A 21057-nucleotide genomic window follows, 5' to 3' on the forward strand; every position below is an offset into this window, starting at 1 on the left:
TGGAGGTGGTCCAAGCAATTTTCTCCACAAATTGAGAAATCGAGGAAGCATGTAAATAAGTCTGTTTCAGCTTACATGAGAGACCATGGAATGGGCTCCATCTACAACAATAACTTGCGTTACTACATGCAAGATATCTACAGAGGAGATGGAGTTCACTTCTCAAATGAGGGGAACAGAATTTTCATCCTGAATTTAAGACTATGTATTGGTACCTACTTATAAGTACCTAAATCTACCACAGACCCAAAAGCTCTTCTCAGAGCTACCCTAACTATGATCACTCTAAACAAATTTTAAATGTAACTTTTTTTTAAATAATGTTCATGATTTACGCTTTCCGGAGCGCTACCCGGTTCGCGCACCGGACGCTAACCGCGCGAAAATTTGAAAAAAAATGTTTTTTTTTTCCGCATATATGGGCCTCCTCAGCCACCCTCAGAAAACCTAGGGGGTCAGGATACGTCTCCCGTGCCCCCTTATACCCATTTCCCACATTGTTTTTCCTCCATCTTGTGATTAAATTTGACCGAAACACAAGATGGCGGACTCCCGTTACGCTACCGGTTAGCTAACCGGTTCGCGTACCGGGTAGCGCCTCTATCGAGAAAAAACGGATTTTTTTTTTTTTTTTTTTTTGCCCCGCGGGACCCTTTAATAGCCCCCTCATCAATCCTAGGGGGTCAGGGGGGGTCTACCTTGCCCCCTTTAATTAATTTCCCCCTTCGTTTTTCTTCACCTCTTGTCTCTCGATCCTACCGAGAGACAAGATGGTGGCCGCTCCGGACTGTTTAGAATGTTGACAGACACCGGAGAGCCAATCAGCTTCGCTTCGCGAAGTTCCGTTACGCGTCAGGTATGCGAACCGGGGCGCTAACCGGGGCGCTGTTACAGATATATATATTTTTTTGAACGTTAATTTATCAAAATCCACTGGAGCACATATATTGAGACCTAGCAAAGGCACATAGGGCAAACAATATCTACAATTTTGACAAGTTTCATGGAAATCCATTCAGCCGTTCGAGCTAAAAGTGAGTCCAACCGCCCTATGGAAAATTGCATGGGAAAAATGCGTTTTGGGACCCCCCTTTTTTCTCGGCCCCCCCTTGACGAAACCCCCCCAAATTTTCAGGGGCTGCTCGGAAACAAAATGTTCCATTTTCCTGAAAATTTCAGCCAATTCCGTCCTCAAACGCAAAAGTTATTCGACATAGAATTTTCAAAAATCCCATAGTAAAAAAATCCTAACTATATATACCTACTGGCGACCGCCAGTAGGTAATATATATATATATTACCTACTGGCGGTCGCCAGTAGCTAGTTATAGTTAGGATTGTTTTCCATAGGGAAATCGCAACATTCTATTGGGAATAACTTTGGCGCCAGTTGAGGAATCTGCCTGAATTTTTCCTCAACTTTGCCTCGCGGCTCTCCGCTCCTTCCCTGAAAGTTTGGGGGGGATTCGTCAAGCGGGGGCTGAGATAAAAGGGGGTCCCAAAACGTGTTTTCCCCATGTTAATTTCCATAGGGCGGTCAAACTCACTTTCAGCTCGAACGGCTGAATGGATTTTCACCAAACTTGGCAAAATTGTAGGGACTGGTAGCCCGATGTGCCTTTGCTATGTCTCAAGATATGTGCTCCAGTGGATTTTGAGTAATTTAGGTTTAAAAAAATATATATATCTGTAAGCGCGCCCTGGTACGCGTACCGGGGAGCGCACCGGGCGCGCTACGCGACTTGCGCACGGAAAGCTGGTTGGCTCTCGGGTGTCTGTAAACATTCGAAACAGTCCGAAGTGGCCGCCATCTTGTGTCTCGGTAGGATCGAGACACAAGAGGTGGCAAAAAACAAAGGGGGAAATGACCAAAAGGGGGCAGGGTACACCCCCCTGACCCTCTAGGTTTGATGTGGGGGCCATAAAAGGGTCCCGCGGGACAAACATTTTTTTTATTTTTATTTTCGATTTTCGCGGGGGAGCGCCCGGTACGCGCACCGGGGAGCTTACCGGGGAGCGTACCAAGAGGCAAACCTAGTGAAACAGTAAAATAATAATTAATAGTGATTAGAGGTAGGGTAGCTCTGCATACACTTGTTGTGTTGTTTGGGTGTTTTAAGTACCAACATGTAGGTACCAATGCTGAGTCTTAAATTTAATGTACACTGTTTCCTCTGTAGAGATCTTGCATGTTCTTACAGAAGTTATTGTGGTATATGGAATCCATATCATAGTCTGTCAGGAAAGCAGAAAGAACATGGAGGCAGGAGATGAAAAAGAGATGTCAAATACACATTGGAGATAATATAGTGGGAGAAAGGAAGTAACTATGAGCAAAATTACTATGTAACATAAAAAAGTTGCACAGTATACTATAAGTCTGAATTTACATTATAATCAATTTGGTACTAGTTTATGAAGTACATATAAAAATGAATAATGTCTCGAACAATTTTTGATTATTAAATATAAATTTATTTTTCTGATTCATTTTCCAAATTTAACAGAACTTCTAACAACACATTGTCGGAAATGTCCTCATTTTCAATCAGCGAATCTACTGCTTCTACACATTGAACTAATTCATAGTCCCGTGATTCATCCATGAAATCTAAGTCTTCATTATCTACAATAAATTTTTCACCGTTGGTCTCCAGAACAATTTTGAAGGAAATATTCTGCTCTCCTTCCATTTTCTTGCTGTAATTTGCATAAAAAATAAATATATCAGTAGAGATAGGGCACTGTTGGGTTTAAGTTCAGACAGGTAGTTTTGATTTTTTAACAGTGAAGTTATCTTTGGGCAGTGTATGGTATCAGGCTGGAAGTAGAAATATAAAATAGTGTATATCATAAAGCCTAAGAAAATTCATAATTATACAAGACAAGCCTAAATCCATCCATAACTATAACAGAGAAGCCTATCTCAATCTATAACTATTACAGAGGGATAGTATATAACTATCAGAAAATGTTTTCCAAATTAACTTAAAGTGCACAACATACTTCAGTTTTCAAAATAACATCTTACCTTTGAAAAAGAAGTTTAAGTTCTCAGTGAAAATCCTTTTGAAATGTACTTCAGGAAGTAGTAGTCAAAATGGCTGTGTTTCCCTCTCTTTCTTTATATATATTCATGTACATAACCAATCAAATGTCATGAAATAATAGTAGAAAATGAAAGTAACATTTTAATTGGTTGTAAATTCTAACACTTCAGATGTATTTTGTCAAGTAATTCACCTCAGGATATTTAGAGAGGGCTACAGGCCAAATGGCTCAATGGAATTTCACCAAATTTGGGAAAATGGTAGGGACTGGTATGTAGTATGGCCTATTCTATATTTGGTGAAAGTGTCTCCAGTGGTTTTTATGTAAATTAACTTTAAAAAAAATTTGGGTGCGGTTCCCGGTGCGCGCCCCGGTACGCGTACCGGTAAGCGTAACGGGAGTCCTCCATTTTGTGTTTCGGTAGATTTGAGACAGAAAATGGAGGACAAACAACGTTGGGAATGGGTATAAGGGGGCATCGTAGGCACTCCCATACCCTCTAGGTTTTCTGAGGGGGTCTTAGGAGGCCCATATAGGCGAGAAAAAAAAAAAAAACATTTCGCGGGGGGAGCGCCCGGTACGCGCACCGGGGAGCGTACCGGGGAGCGTACTTTTGGTGAAAAATAGTGAAAAAAGTTAGAAAAAGATAATCATTTGAAGTGATCAGAGGTAGGGTAGCCCTGAAAAGAGCTTTTGGGTTCTGTGGCTGATTTAGGTACCTACAAGTAGGTACCAATGCACAGTCTTAAATTCAGGAAGAATATTCTATTCCCCTCATCTGAGAAGTGCACACCATCTCCTCTGTAGATATCTTGCATGTTGTAACGCAAGTTGTTGTTGTATATTGAACCCATTCCATAGTCTCTCATGTAAGCAGAAACAGATTTATTCACATGTTTCCGTGCTTTCTCAAATTGTGGACAAAATTGGTTGGACCAGTTCCATTTCTGTCTTTGGCATATATTGGAATATACCATGGCAGTTTGTGGAAAAAGTGTCATCAATTGCCCAAAGGTGTCCTTTAAAACCATCTCCAGACCTACCCCAGTCAAAGTGCCTAGGTCATTTCCACCACAGTGCAAAATTATGAGGTCAGGGTGCGGCAGATGGTAAAAGGTTTTCACCAATGGTATCAATTGATGACATCTCAATCCTCATTGGCCAATACATTTTATGTGCACATTTGGTAAATCAAGGTTGTGAAAATTTCTGGTAGCTGCATACCTTTGAGCCCAGTGAATGTAGCTATGTCCAATAATCCAGACAGAGTACATGGTGAGAGGAGGTTCTGGTGCAGTCAGAAGAAGTGTAGGAATGAAATGGCAGTTGGAACAGTAGGAGTTTGCAAAAAAAAACTGTGGAGTTTCAGTGCTCTTGAATCACAAGCAATGATTGGTGGATTCAGATAGTTGAAACCTGAAAGTTAGGGTGCATGGTTCTGTTATGTGAAAGAAGTACTTTGAGTGGTTAAGAAAAAGTCATTTAAAGAAAGATTGCAGTGGATAAGCTGGTGTATTGAGAGGTCAAACATGCTTGCTGATTTGATTTGCAACATTGTAGAATAAACTTTTAACCCTGGGAGCTCAGTGAGGAGGGAGTTGCTATGGTAACAGGTGGAAAGGGCTGAGGGGGGGAAGGGTGTTGATTTGAAAATAGAGAGGGAAGAGTTTTGATTGGTTACCATGAGGAATATGTGTGTAGAATTAGAGGTTTTCTGTGCCATTAATGGTTGCAGTGCCTGGAGAACATACCTATTGCTCTGCTAAAGAAATATTGGTGTGTGTATCTGACACTGTTCTGAATCTCCTAAAGCATTTGTAAAGGTGAGTTATGATTCATTTAAATAGAGAGTTAAGATTAAGAAGCACATTGATTTTCTTTGCTGTTGGTTTGTGTGATGCTTTTTGAAAATGGATGGTTTCTATATTTGTAAAATAGAGGATTTGTATTTTGTGAAATAGTGATGTTTCAGTAGTGAAGTTGAATGGTTGTACATAGGACTTGAACTCTGTATCTAAAATGTTATTTTAAAAATCAATTTTAGGGTAAATGAATGGGTTTCAGTAGTGAAAATGAATGCTTGTACATAGGACCTGTGTTGTGTTCCTAAAATGGTAATTGAAAAACGATTTTAGTGCAAATCAATGGGTTTCAGTAGTGAAAATGAATGCTTGTATATAGGATATGCTGTGTTCACAACAAGGACCCCCTGATACGGATCAAAATCCTGGGACAGGGAAAAACAATATATGCAAAATAACACTCCCAGGCATATAACAGTTACACAATAGATTAAACAAACAAACTAGTACAGTTTTAGAACGAATACATTTTTAATAGGATTTTAAAAAAGAGACAATACTAAAAATCAGTGCATTGATTACAATTAATAAAACATTCCTATAGTTGTACATCTGTTTATACAAAAGATTTCAAATTAAAAAAGAGGAAGATTAGATGGCATCCGGTCAACGCGTTTCAACATAAAAATATGTCTTCATCAGGATTTTATTAATTGTAATCAATGCACTGATTTTTAGTATTGTCTCTTTTTTAAAATCCTATTAAAAATGTATTCGTTCTAAAACTGTACTAGTTTGTTTGTTTAATCTATTGTGTAACTGTTATATGCCTGGGAGTGTTATTTTGCATATATTGTATATAGGATATGTGCAGTGTTTCTAAAATGTTAATTGAAAAACGATTTTAGTGCAAAACAATGGGTTTTAGTAGTGAAAATGAATGCTTGTAAATAGGATCTGTGCTCTGTTCATAAAATATTTGTTAAAAAAACGATTTTAGGGCAAATTAATGACTTTCAGTAGTGAAAATTAATGCTTGTACATAGGACCTGTGTTCTGTTCCTAAAATGGTAATTGAAAAACGATTTTAGTGCAAATCCATGGCTTTAACATTTTTAAGAAGGAATAAATAGTGTGTGCATAATTATATAAAAATATTTGAATCTTTTACAAACATGTTTCCTGTTTTACCTCAGATTGGGAAGCAGACTGAGTTTCTTTGCTGTTGGTTTGTTTCATTTTTTGGGTAATGCTTGGTAGGAATGTTTGCAAGAGATAGGAAATGTATTTTGTAAAATAGTGACTTTTCAGTACTGAAATGGAATGATTGTACATAGGACCTGCACTGTGTTTCTAAAATGTTATTCAAAAAACGATTTTGGGGCAAATTAATAGCTTTTACATTTTTGAGAAAGAATAAAAAGTGTGTGCATGATTAAATAAAAATCACAATCATGTCACCTGTGTTACCTCAGATTAGGAAGCACACTGAGAGCCTTATTTATGAAAACAGCGGTGCGTCACTTTTAACTGTGCACTCTTTGTGACACCAATGATGCATTATATTTAATGTATGACGCATCATGTTTCTAGGACTTACAGATAAGTCAGTATTTCTGATGTATCTGTAAGCGCAAAAGTGACGAATTGCTGGAGTGTGTCACAAAAATGACGCAACTCTAGCAATGCATCCTTTCACATGGGGAAAGCCCCATGTGAAAGCGTTTGCCTCAGTCTTGCGCCTGCTGTGAGGCAGGTGCAAGATTTTGACGTTACAGTGTCCTAAAAGTGATGCAGTGAAATCTCATAGATTTCACTGCGTCACTATTACGAGGCTTTTTGCGGGGGAATGCCCCCTCTGTGTACATTACACCTGACAGAGGTATAATGTGGCGCAGAGGTTTAAAAAGTGACGCATCTACCTACATGCGTCACTTTTTAAATATGGCGCAAAAAGGTACATGTTTTATGCCGCCGATGCGTCACAAAAAGTGACGCATCAGCAGTGCAAAACTGACGCAGGGCCTCATACAAGAGGTTCATCTTTTTTTGCACACTACTCCAGTTTAGTCCTGTCCACTGCACTCTTGGACACAAGCCTACGTTTTGTGCTCTCCTGGACAGGCTTCATCACATGAGCACTCCTGCTTAGGCGTTATAATCTTTTTTTAGAATAACATTTGAAAAACAGAGAAACGGTCATATGTATAAGCTTTTCATTACACTACTAAAATATTTTTGGTGCAAATTAATGAGTTTTACATTTTTGACAAAGAATAAATAGTAGGACCTGCACTGTGTTTCTAAAATGTTATTGAAAAATCGATTTTGGGACAAATCAATGAATTCTACATTTTTTTTAGAAAGAATAAATAGTGTGTGCATGATTACATAAAACAATTTGAACTTTTCACAATTATGTCACCTGTGTTACCTCAGATTAGGAAGCACACTGAGCTTCTTTGCTGTTGGTTTGTGTTATTTTTTTGGTAATGCTTGGTAGGATTGTTTGCAAGAGAGAGGAAATGTATTTTGTAAAATAGTGAGTTTTCAGTACTGAAATGGAATGCTTGTACTCCAGCAATGCATCCTTTCACATGGGGAAAGCTGCATGTGAAAGCGTTTGCCTCAGTCTTATATCTGCTGTAAGGCAGGTGCAAGATTTGGACGTAAAAGTGTCCTAAAAGTGACGCATTGAAATCTCATAGATTTCACTGTGTCACTATTACGAGGCTTTTTGCGGAGAAATGACCCCTCTGTGTACATTACACCTGAAAGAGGTATAATGTGGCCCAGAGGTTTAAAAAGTGACGCATCTACCTACATGCGTCACTTTTTAAATATGGTGCAACAAGGCACATGTTTTATGCCGCCGATGCGTCTTAAAAAGTGACGCATCAGTAGCGCAAAACTGACGCAGGGCTTTATAAATGAGGCTCATTTATTTTTTTGCACACTACTCCAGTTTAGTCCTGTCCACTGCACTCTTGGACACAAGCCTCACCTTTTGTGCTCCCCTGAACAGGCTTCATCACATCTGCACTCCTGCTTAGGCCTCATAATCTTTTTTTAGAATAACATTTGAAAAACAGAGAAAAGGTCATATGTATAAGCTTTTCATTACACTACTAAAACATTTTTGGGGCAAATCAATGAGTTTTACATTTTTGAGAAAGAATAAATAGTGTATGCATGATTACATAAAAAATTTTGAACTTTTCACAATTATGTCATCTGTGTTACCTCAGATTAGGAAGTAGATTGTACAGATGAGGTGAGGCATGTCCAGAGGGACAGAGGAGGTGAGGCCTGTGTTCAAGACTGTAGTGGGATAGAGGCTTTTCTTGGAGAGCATAAATGGTGAGACCTGTGTCTAAGAGTGCAGTGGACTAGGCTTCATGAAGCCTATCCCCCACTGCACTCTTAGACACAGGTCTCAAGTTCTTTGCACCCGTGGACAGACCTCTCTTCTACTACACTCTTCAATAGAGGCCATACCTCTTGTGCACCCCTAGACAATCCTTACCTCATCTGCAACCCCGAATAGACTTCAACTAATTGGCATGCTTAGACAGGCCTCAGCTTATTTACACACTTGGACATGCGTCACCTCATATGCACCTACTTACTATCAATTATACTCAATACATTGAAGCCTGTTCAGAGGACAGAGATGAGGTAAGGCTTGTCCAAGGGTGAGAGGAGGTTAGTCCTCTCCACTGTAGTCATGGACACTGAATGCTTGTACATAGGACCTGCACTGTGTGTCTAAAATGGTTTTTAAAAAACGATTTTGGTAAAAAAAATGACTTTTAGTTTTTTGAGAAGGAATAAATAGTGTCTGCATGATTAAATACATATATTTCATCTTTTCACAATAATGTCACCTGTGTTACCTTAGATTAGGAAGTAGATTGTGTAGATGAGGTGAGGCATGTCCAGAGGGACAGATGAGGTGAGGCCTGAGTTCAAGACTGTAGTGGGAGAGAGGCCTTTCCTGGAGAACATAGGTGGTAAAGCCTGTGTGCAAGAGTGCAGTGGACTAGACTTCATGAAGCTTATCTACTACTGCACTCTTAGACACAGGTCTTACTTTCTTTGTACCTGTGGACATACCTCTCTTCCACTACACTCTTCAATACAGGTCTCACCTCTTCTGCACCCTTGGAGAATCCTCACTTGATCTGTAACCCTGAATAGACCGTTTGCTTTTTGTCATTGCTTTGTTGTTTGGTAATAGTGGTCTATAATGTGCTATTTTTTTTTTAACACAGATTGAAATCAAGATTTTAAGAGTAAGGAAAGATGCCCTCAAGGGAAAGAAGAAGGAAAAATGAAATACGGTTACAAACAAAAACAGCATCGGAATTACAGCAGTCCTCCACAACAAAGACTTCAAAAAACAGGAAAGAAGCTCCTGGTAAGATAACTAAGTCTTTCTTACGGAACATATGTAGAACAAAAAAAAATGTTGGACAGCATGTAGAAAAAGAGAAGGAGAGAGTAAGTTTGAAAAGGAAGGAGAGGCCCCTAAAAAATGTTAGTACTGGAGCAGGAGAGAATAATATGTACCGGAATAGAAGGGAGAATCAGTTTAGAGACATTCGTAAACGAATGTTTCGCAAAAGGGTGGTTTTAAATTTGTTAAAAAACATTAGGAAAGGAAAACAGAGAGCTGCTTTTTATAAGAAAAAGAAAAATGTAGAGAAGATTGTTGATCAGGCTTTTGAAGTTAAGAAAAAAATATTTATTTTAATAATCAATAGAATTAGGACACTTAACAAGACAATTGATGTTTTTAAATCAAACAGTAGATGGAAAAGAGTAATTAATCGGACTAATGGAGAATGGATGCACAGTTCAAGTTTTGAGCCATTTTTTAATGAGGAGAGTTACTTTCAGGAGAATGATTTAGTGCATGCAGTTGACACCAGTGGTCGAGCATATGAGGTGAAAGACGGTTGTCCGATTGAAAAAGAGAAACTTGTGCCTAGAGAACCAGAAGAGGTGTTAACTGAGGACGTTTTAGGGAGACGTACTAAGGGTCCAGTGTACACTTGGAAGTGTAGTCGTATTTGTAGTGTGCGACAGGAATCAATTGATTTGTTTTGTAATTTCGTACGTACATATAGTAAGAAAAGTCTGAAGCAGAAAATGAAGTTGTTGCAAGATTTAGATCCTTGCAGAGTGAGAGAAAAGACAGGTTTGCAAGGTCATTCACTGGCTTATCTTTCTAGAAAAGTCAGTCAAAGTGTTTTTCATCATTTTAGGATGTTAGCAGTGCATCATACCAAAATGAGGAAATTAGTGAGAATGTTGTATTATGCAAAAAGTCCAGCACTTAAGCTTAAACAATTAAACAGTGCTCTTTTGCATGGAACTGAATTAGATGTGAAGAAGATTTGTGAAGAAATTGAGATTTCTCATTTTTGGGGAAAAAGAGGACAGTGTAGAAATTAACACAGAAATTCAAGGTATTGTGGAAGACAATGTACAGATTTCAAGTACAGAAAAGTTTGACCAGGAAATTACCAGGTTTAAGGTGAAATCAAGTGAAAGGCCGAATTTTACTTGTGTGTGTTGTCGACGAACTCATTATAAGCATCAAACTAGATTAGTTGATTTATACCTAAAAAGTGAAAAGATAAATAATTATGAGTGGAAGGATTTTGCAACTTATTTGTGGGTGGGGAATTCTTTTGATTTGAGTTCTGATCAGCATATTTGTAAATATTGTTATGATAAATAAATCAAAACAGAATGCCTGCTAGAGCTGTTCATAATAATCTTGAGTTGGTAGACATTCCACCTGAATTGATGGATTTAAATACATATGAGTCTATTTTGATTCAATGTGTCCATCCTTTTCAGGCTATTGTTCGCATGGAGCCTAAGATAGGGAAATTGCCTCCTTCAGATTTACATAGAGGATTAAAGGGAAGAGTTGTTTATTTGCCTCTAGATTTGAAGAAAAATATTGATACAATTGGTGTAGAGAAAGTGGAAGAGGAACCTTTGGTTATTCTAGTTAATGGGGTTCCGACAAAGAGTAAGAAAATCTGGCAAGATTTAGTGGATGTTAGGAAAGTCAAAAAGGCAACGTTGTATTTGGTCAAAAACAATGAGTACTTCAAACATGTATGTGTTGAAGCAGAGGAAACAGCTGCAGATGAAGACAGTGATTGTTCAGGTGGCCAAATTGAAAAAGTTGATGTATCAAGAAGTGAAGAAATATATGAACATTATACTGTTCATCCTTTGCATTCCAAAGAAGTGATGGGCAATGCAATTGACTTGTTTCAAATGAAAGCAGCAAAAGGAAGTCCCATTAGTGTATGGGAAGAAAGTTTGGAAGCTCGTTGTTTTCCACATTTATTTCCAACAGGTCGAGGTGGACGATATGACGATCGACCACTTCAAATTTCTGCATCTGAATACCGAACTGTAAGATTATATGCTGAAGATCCAAGGTTTCGTCAATGCATTCCCTATTTGTTTCATCTACTGTATGAAAGTGACTTGTCTGGGCTTTCTTATGCAGTAAACCATATACTGAAAAGTGGAGCACATTTCCAAAATGTTTCGGCGAGGGACTTTATGGAGAAAGTGAATCTGCAGGATAATATTTTGGAATCTCATCTAATCAATCTCATGGCTTGTCAGCGTGGTACAAACGAGTATTGGTTCCGTCGTCACGGGGAATTGAAATGTATGCTAAGAAACTTAGGAACTCCTACATGGTTCCTCACTCTTAGCTGTGCCGAGTATGCATGGGACGACTTACTTCAATTTCTACGAGAGGCAAATGCAAATATTCAAAATATAGAATTCAAAACACCTGGAGAACTGTGTTCTTTGGATCCAGTGAATATATGCAGATATTTCAATCATAGATTTGAAGCTATGATGTCTTTTATTACCAACAAAAAAAATCCTCCCCTTGGAGAGGTTTTGGATTTCTTTTGGAGAAAGGAGTATCAAGCGAGAGGTGCTCCTCATATACATATGTTGTTGTGGATTAAAGATGCACCCAAATTTGGAACAGATTCGGATGAGACAGTGATGAGCTTCATTGAAGAGTATTCAACATATGCTGTTCCGAAAAGTACCGAAGAAAACAGTTTAAGGCAACAAGTTTTACGCTTTCAATCCCATCGTTGTGGAAAGTACTGTCGTTGAAAATTCAGAAACAGGGACAAGTTCTACACAAAATGTCGTTTCGGCTTTCCACGACCAGTGATTTCTAAAGGAAGAGTAAATAATTTGATGTCTTCTCTGCGACATACTGTGACGAGGAAATCACCAAAAAATACATGCAATTTAAAAAGAATCGAAGAGTCCAAGTACATCAACGACTACAACCCAGTGATTTTGTCCATGTGGAATGCTAACATGGATATTCAATTCGTTGCTGACAATTCTATTGCTGTAGCTCGATATGTGACGTCTTACATCACAAAAAAAGAAAAGACAGAACTGAAGGAAACGTGGGAGGACATTTCACATGAAAAGAGTCTAAGCAAGAAATTATATAGTTACAGTCTGAAGATGTTGTCGCATCGAGAAATTGGAGCATATGAATGTTCTGATCGATTGTCATCAGCAAGTCTCTATGCCAAATCTAGAATCATCATTTGGGTGAGTCTAGGTCTTGCTGCAACACGAAACCGAATTTTGAAATCTGTACAAGAAATAGAGTATTTTGCGGAGAAAGAACCAGAAAGTACAGATATTTTGAAGACAAATATGTTGGATACACACTATCCAAATAGAAGTTCTTACCTTGAGAACGCTTGTCTCTATGAAGTTCTGCAAAACTATGTTTATAAGAGAACCATCAGAGAAGATATCAACAATGGAATATATACTATCATTGGGTGTGAAGGATGTCTAGTGAAGCAGAGAAAAGGCCATTTGATTAATCATCGAAAAATGAGTTGCGAAAATCCAGAGAAAAGGGAATTTTACTATTTAGCTCTTTTGCAACTCTTTAAGCCATGGTGTACAGAGGAGGAACTACTTGGAGATTTTCTCTGTTATGAAGACTCTTTTAATGCAACCAAGGATACCATAGAATGTCCTGTTTTTCCAAATTATCTGCAAATGTTAAATGAAGAAATAGAGCAAGAAGCAAAAATTGCTGCAGAGATTGCGAGAGACAGTTCTCAAGACAGTCAGAGTTCTGCTTCATTGAGTCAGGATCCACTAGGAGGACCAATTATCCAAAATGAAGCTGCCACTGCCATGGATGAGGTGGAAAATGCTATGGAACAAGCTCAAGATGATGTAGTTAACTTAGAAGATTTGGTGAAATAACTAAATCTTGAGCAGAACCAAATATATGACGAAGTCACAGAACAGATTGAACATGGATTCACTCATGAGAAAAAAGAGTGCTCGTGTACATCATTTAAACCAGTCCAACTGTATGTAAGTGGAGAAGCGGGAACTGGAAAAAGTTTTCTGATTAAAGCAATTGCAACTTATCTGCAGAAAAGGACTGAATCGCCGCTATCTTGTGTTGTTACCGCTCCAACTGGGCTGGCAGCACATAACATTAAAGGGATTACTTTACATCGTTTACTGATGCTGCCAGTGGAGCATGATAACAAATTGAAATATCACAATCTATCTGGAGATGCGTGTTCCGAAGTTTCGAGAGTCCTGAAGAAAATGAAACTTCTTATCATTGATGAAGTAAGCATGGTGTCAAATATAATGCTTGCTTTTGTGCATTTGAGAATGCAAGAAATTCTTAGAACAGACTATGATGTCTTATTTGGAGGAAAACACATTATTGTTTTTGGAGATCTACTGCAGTTGACTCCAGTGAAAGGTCAACCAGTGTTTAAAATGGTCACGCATGAAGATACCAGGAAGTGCCTAGGAAGCATTGGAAATGTTAATATATGGTTAAATTTCAAATATGCAGAACTACTGCAAAATATGCGGCAGGCAAAGGATGAAGATTATAAAAATATTCTACAAGATGTAAGAATTGGAAAAATAAGTCAGCATGGGGAAGAAGCTTTACATGGACGATTAATTTTAAATTTGTACCCAAATGAAAACATTCTTCCAGAGAATATTTTTAAGAAAATTAACGAGAAGAAATCTGGCATATGTTTGATGCCTACTCTGAAAGAATGTTCCATGTTCAAAAACAAAATGTTAAACTTAGAAAAATGAAGAGATAGTGAAACTGGAAGCTATAGATAAAATAGAGCATATGGGAGCAACAATTATTTTGTCAGAAAATTTGAAAGCAAAATTGGATTCATTAGAGAAGACTATATCTAAAACTGCTGGTTTTGAAAAGACTCTGAATGTGTGTTTAAATTGTCGTATCATTTTGAGAAGGAATTTAAATGTTGAAAGAGGTCTGGTAAATGGAGCAATGGGTCATGTTGTTGGTTTTGTGAATTACAAAAATAGAGATGGAATTGAAATTTTGAAAATTAAATTTGATGGCATTGACGAAATAGAACAAATTTGTCATTGTTCAGCTAGGTTTTTGCTTGTGAAAGCTTTATATGTTCGCCGAAAACAGTTTCCTGTTTGTTTGGCATATGCAGTGACAATTCATAAATCTAAAGGTTTAAGTTGAAATAGTGCTTTGGTGAACTTTGGAAGTTCTGTGTTTAAAGAGGGTATGGCATATGTGGCATTATCACGAGTCTGAACTTTATCAGGATTCTACTTGATTGAGTATGATGAAACAAAGATTTGTGCTGATCTAGATTGTGTTAAAGAATACAATAGGTTAAGACGAGAGTATGCTCCACATTTGCCTCAATATCCTCTGTTTGAAAAATGTGTGGTAGGCCGAAAAAGAAGAAATGAGATTAATTTCAGTGAGGTACTAGCAAAAAGACAAAAAGTAGATAAAACTGTAATTGTAAGCAGAAAGAAAAAGGATTTTGTTGAAGATGTTGTTGGATTTCAGTTTGAAAACAGTTCTGGTGTCAACTGCTATGCTAATGTAGTAGTTAATGTTGTTTTTTTCTTCAAAGTTTACAAGAACAGATTGTTGAAAATCGGGATCAAACATTTTGCTGTTTATTGAATTCTGTGTTAGAGAAATGTAGCAGTGATAGAGGAAAAATAGAAAGTGTTTCAGAAATTAGAAATCTTCTAGACATATGTTCAGGTCAAAATCAATTTTCACAGATAAATCAGCAGGATTGTCAGGAATTTTTAATGTATATGTTTGATGTATTGGAAGATGAAGGAGTAGATATAAAAAATCTTTTTAACCTTTCTTATCAATGGCTGCATGACTGCGACAACTGTAGTTTATCAAGTAGTACTAGAATAGACACTGAAAGATTTATATATTTGACTTTACCAGACTGCAAATCAGTGTCTTTCAATAATCTAGTTAAAGCAGCTGATCACAATATGGTGTGTACCCAATGTAAGTCTACAATGCTGTCCAAATTATTTCTACAAAGTTATGGTCACTATGTCATTTTAATGTTCCAACGATGTAGAGCTGATGGAACGAAATTGACAACTTCTATTAAAAATTTTGTGGCCTCTCAGTTTTCAATTTCAGGAAGAACGTTTGGAACTAAAGCTATTATTTATCATGACGGTCCTTCAACAACATCAGGGCATTACACATGTTATTTAAAAAGTTGTAAAGGTTGGACCCTTTGTAATGACACTCATTTGACTTTTAAACAACGTTTGCGTTTTGACTTAAAAAATTCATATCTAGAGTTTTTAGAACCAAAATGTAAGTAAAGGTAATTGGCCTATGAAGACGGGAGCAGTTAATAAAGGTTAGTTTGCTATTTAAAATTATATTGAGAGTAAAAGTGATCAAGATAATATAAATAATTGATTTATCATATAGGTACTGTAAGTGGATCTTATAGGAAGTGATATCAGTATTATTGGAAATGATGAACATGAGTAAGTCACAGATGAAATTAGGTAAATTTAAATATTATGAAAATGTTGTTTGAGCCTTTCTTTCAGAACGTCGGAAAAACGGTAATTTTAGAGTTTGTTTTAATTCATTTGAAAATATAATGATACATCTGACACTATTTGGCCTTAAGGAATGGTGAAGGAATGAGCAAAGAGTTATGACTGAACAGAAGGAGTATATGAAAATAATGAAAATATTTCAGATGTTCTTCAAGGTTGTCTTCTAGAAAGTCGATGAAATGGAATTTTTATAGAACAGCAGAGTATTTTCCAACGAAAAGGAACTTCATGATATACTATTTGGCCTAAAGGCAAAGTAAGTAAATCAAAGATTAGTGTACTTTTGTTATTTATAACTTTAGATGGGTTTTTTTAAAACACAATCTTTTTGATTGTGTTTTTTTTTTCCCCGCTGTAATATGATGAGTAGTTTGAACTCACTTTTTTAAGTGAAATTCAATATATTCTGAGAACAGCAAAAATAAACTATGTAACATGTTGTACAAGTTAATCTATAGTTTGTATTCTGTAATTTAAATTATATTCCCATTGTCTCACACTCACTTTTCTTTTTCCACCCTATTTCAGCTTTTTTTACTCACTTATAATGTCTTTCTTTCACTCTCTTTCAACCCTGTTGTTTTTCTCTACTTCTTTCACAACCCCTCATTCTCATTTCAACTGTCTGCATCCCCTCTCTCCCTTGCATAACTTTTCAGCTTTCTGTCTCTCTGCTTTACTTCCCTTTTCCGTATTTTCCTACTTTGCTCTTTTAGTAATTCCTCTTTACTCACTCAGCAGTATTGTCGCACTCTATCACTATAAATCACCCATTCTCCCTCGCTTATCTTTGATTGCTCATTTCTTTTGACCTCTTCTCCCTATTTTTCGTTCACTACCTCTATGTCCTCAGTGCCTCACTCTTCTTGTGTTATGTTCATTTGTGTTTATCTACCTTCCATCATTTCTTTTAACAACAACTTCACTGCTCCTCTGTCATCGTTCTTCATCTTATTTCTTTTACTCTGGTTCCATTAGTATCCCTCATTTCCTTACTTTCAATGTCCTTCTCTTTACTTTCATCACCAAATTATTTTCTCTCAGTACCACTGTTTTAGTCGTCTTCTCCTCTGTTTTCTTTTTTTGCTCCCTTACTCATTTCCTTCGCTCACTCATTGTACTCCACCTCAGTCAGTTTTTCTCTTAGTGTGTCTGTGTACTAACTTCCTCACTCCATTTCCCTCAATCATTGTATATTATCCTCTCTCTCTTCATCCCTTCACTCTATGACTGTTCTTCACTTACTCTCAGTTATCTTCTATTCTTCATTCTTCTAAATGCATCCTTAATTAGACTCTTTTCCATCTCTGTCATTATCTTTTTGCTTACTACTGTTTCCTGACTTAGTTTTACTAACTCACAATGTTTTAGTATCTTTCTTACCTTCAGTTCATTTCTCTGTTCTTCTCTTCCTCTCTGTCAGTGAATCTATATGCCTTACTCTTAGTAATTTGCTCTCCTTCTATTTCTTTTTCTCTCTTTTTCTCATTCTACCTTACTTTATTTCCCTTTCTATGTCCTTCACTCTTACTTTATTTCTAAATACACTGTTATTATTTTTAACCTCTTCATTTGTATCTTTTAATTTAAAATACATCTTTTACTAATTATACCTTATTTTTTCTTCTCTCTTTCACAGATACAAAGTGTAGTAAAAAATGTAATTACAGTTACATTTATTATACGGTAAGTGTGACTAAAAAAATGTAGTTTGTCATCACCCTTTACTTTAAGCTCACTAATATTTTCTGAACCAACCTCACTCCTGTTTCTTTACTCTGCTTCCCTCACTTATTCATATTCTCCATGTTTACTCCCCTTTCCCTATTTCCCCTCTCATATTCAACTTCTTTCAGTCCCTATTCTTTACTTCACATACCCTGTTTCCTTCCTTTGTTTCTTCACTCATTCTGTTTTTCTTAATTATTTACTTTACTCCTACACACACACCTCATCCCCCTCCCAACACATACACACACCTATGACATACACCCCACATACACACCCCACACACACCTCCCCCCACACACTACTCTCTCACACACACACATTCCATACACACACATACATCCCACACACATACTCCCCACACCCATACACCCCTCACACATATCTCACACACCCTCACCTCCACCCACACCGAAGTACCCCACCCACTCACACCCACAGACACACCTTACACACCCACACCCGACCTACACCCACTGACTCCCTATAAGTCACACATACTGCATTACTTACCTTTCTTTGCTGTGTCACTCAGACCTATTCAGGCACTTTTTCCTTTACTGTCTCTGTCCTTTCTCTTTATCACTCCCCATGTGTTATCCTACTTCAATTTTTCACCCTCTTTCACCCCTCTTTACTTATATCCCGGATCCGTCACTACCCTTCATTCCCCATTTTTTACTGTCCTTTCTTTTTCTTTCAACACCCACTCACATTCTCTCACTATCTGTACTTTAGTCTTCTTCCTCTCTCTTCCCTTCTTTCGCTCCCTTATTCATTTTCCTTTTCTCACTTTCACCCTATTACACCTTCTCTGTTTTTTACTATGTAATAAACAATCCCTCTGTGTTTCTCCCTCTAGCTCTCTTTCTCTTAACATTCCTCTCTTTGTGTTCTTCCCTCATGCTAACTCCTTCATAAATTTTTTTTTCTTTTTTTTTTGGTGCGCTCACCGGTGCGCGCCCCGGTGCACGTAGCGGTACGCGTACCCTGCAGAAAAAAGATTGACACAGATTCTTTAAAAATATAGGTTTATTTTTATAAAGTAAAGGTAGTTCTAAAAAGAACTGTTTTTTTCTTCTTGTTGTTGTTTTATATTTTTTTTATGTTTTTATGAACATTTTGTAATTTTTTTGGCTTTTCTGAACACTTTTAAATTTTTTTTGTATTTTTTATGGGGAGAAACAAAAAACAGGGAATTGTACATGGCTCAACTGGAGCATTAAAAAAATCAGGAAAAATTAGTTTTTTTTGGACACTTATGGTTATCACCAGCAACCATGATAAGTTTGATGCTTTGCTCACCATAGCAAAGTGTCTTGTTACAATATTTGCACACGATTTTGTAATCGGCAAACTTAGGTTGAATATTAGCCAATGTGTCTCTTGCCCCCGGACCCGATGGAGTGGGTTGTTTTGATGTTGAGCGTCTAGACGTTGATGGGGGTAGCTTACTGCAGAGGTCCCTTAACTCTGCATTAGAATAATTGTTTGGATGCCAACGCATCATGTGGCGAATCATGGTATGATTCCCGAAGGAATACTTTTTGTTAGGGTTTCCCCTGGATAGCTCAGCACCACAAATTAAACAAGTCACCTTTGCAGCGTTGACTTTTTTAAAACCCCTTGGGAGTTTGTAGAACTCCCATATAAAGTGCTCTTTTGGTTTGTAGGGCTGTTTATCTTCAGGCAGGTACTCCCTTGTCTGTGCCTCCTCTTCATCATCCTCCTCCTCTTCCTCTTGATCACCAATGTAATCTTCTGGTGGTCTTTTAGATGGTGGTGGTGGTGGTGGTGGGGCAGACGCTCCAGCTGCTGCTGCTACTGTAGCCATTTTCTACTATTAAAGAGTAGAGATAGAACTTGAAACAGGTTTTCCTCAGTCAAAGGACAAAGTAAGAATAAGGAAAAAAGGTGGGGGCTTTCATCATTTGGAAAACAAAACTGTTCTGGACCAATGAAAAGTGTTATTTTCAAGTCACATGATCCAGGCTTTCATCATTTAGAAACCAAAACTGATCTGCACCAATGAAAAGTGTTATTTTCAGATCACATGACCCGACGCTCTTACGCTACGCGCCCCGCGTCGCACCCCGGGGCGCGGCGCGTAAGCGAGTCGAGACGTTGCGCGATTGTATACGATCGCGTGCTTCCGGGTGCGCTTACGCAGTGCGTCATATGACGCATCACGCGACTACGCGAAACGTCACGATGTTGTTTTCGTTCGCGGGAATAGTGCTAACGGGACGCTCACCGGTACGCGCCCCGGGGCGCGCCGTAACATTGCGCTTACCCGTGCGTTCACCGGTACGCGCCCCGGGAGCGCCCCGGGGCAAAAATAAAATAAAAAAAAATACATATTTACACAATATAAAATTCGTTATAAAAAATATTACTTTTCATACCTATAGAGATTTGCTATTAAAAAACTATTGAAATTCACTGAAAAAACCATAGGTTTCACATCAGTTATAGTTAGGAATTAGCATTAAAAAAAACTATTAAATTCACTGAAAAAACCATAGGTTTCACACCAGTTATAGTTAGCTGGAAATTTTACTCGCATAAAACCATTGAAATTCCCACGTTATAGTTAGTTGAACTCACTATAACTTGCGCGTGCAATGCACTGCTGATGATGTCACATATTACATCACTCATGAGATGGTCAGTGACATCACTCATGACATCACTGATGACACCATCCTTGTGACAGAGTGACAGACCTACTTTCAGTGTAATGTAACCCTTGAAACACATATTCAAAAATAGAAACTAACATTTTCAAAAAAATGGAGATACCCATACCAGTTACAACAACCAATTCAGTAATTCCACCATCTATATACACATGCACTGATTCACCAACAGTTCTATATAGTCACTCATACATATACTCACTCATCATATGTAGTGATACACCTATACATCCTGTTACACACCGACAGTCATCCAAAAGTTACTCACACACATACTCACACATGCAAATAAACTATTAAACATCCATTTATTTGCATATACAGCTATACACACACTACTACTTTACTTCTAAGAAAACTTACACATACTTACTCTCTTAAACAATCACTTATATAAACACATACTAATTTAAATAGGAACTCTTACAATCTCTTACTCTCAGATATACTCACTTATATACATCAATATTCACATACACTAGATTAAAACATATGTAGTTACTGATAAAGAAACTAGTGAGACACTCATTCACTCAGTAACACACACATATACACAGTCATCCACCCATACAGTCCTGCACATATGCTGTCTTCAAAACACATACAAAGAGAGAGTCAGTCATTCATGCATCTATGTGCTAAGGAATACCTCCACCAAACCATACAAACACTCATACTGATACTAAGAAAAACATCTAATAACCTATATACATACACATGTACCTACTCACCAAGCCATGCAGCCACTTATACACAAAGTGAAACACTAATACATATAT

This window comes from Lissotriton helveticus, chromosome 1_1 (genome assembly GCF_964261635.1).
Source record: "Lissotriton helveticus chromosome 1_1, aLisHel1.1, whole genome shotgun sequence".
Classification (NCBI taxonomy): Eukaryota; Metazoa; Chordata; class Amphibia; order Caudata; family Salamandridae; genus Lissotriton; species Lissotriton helveticus.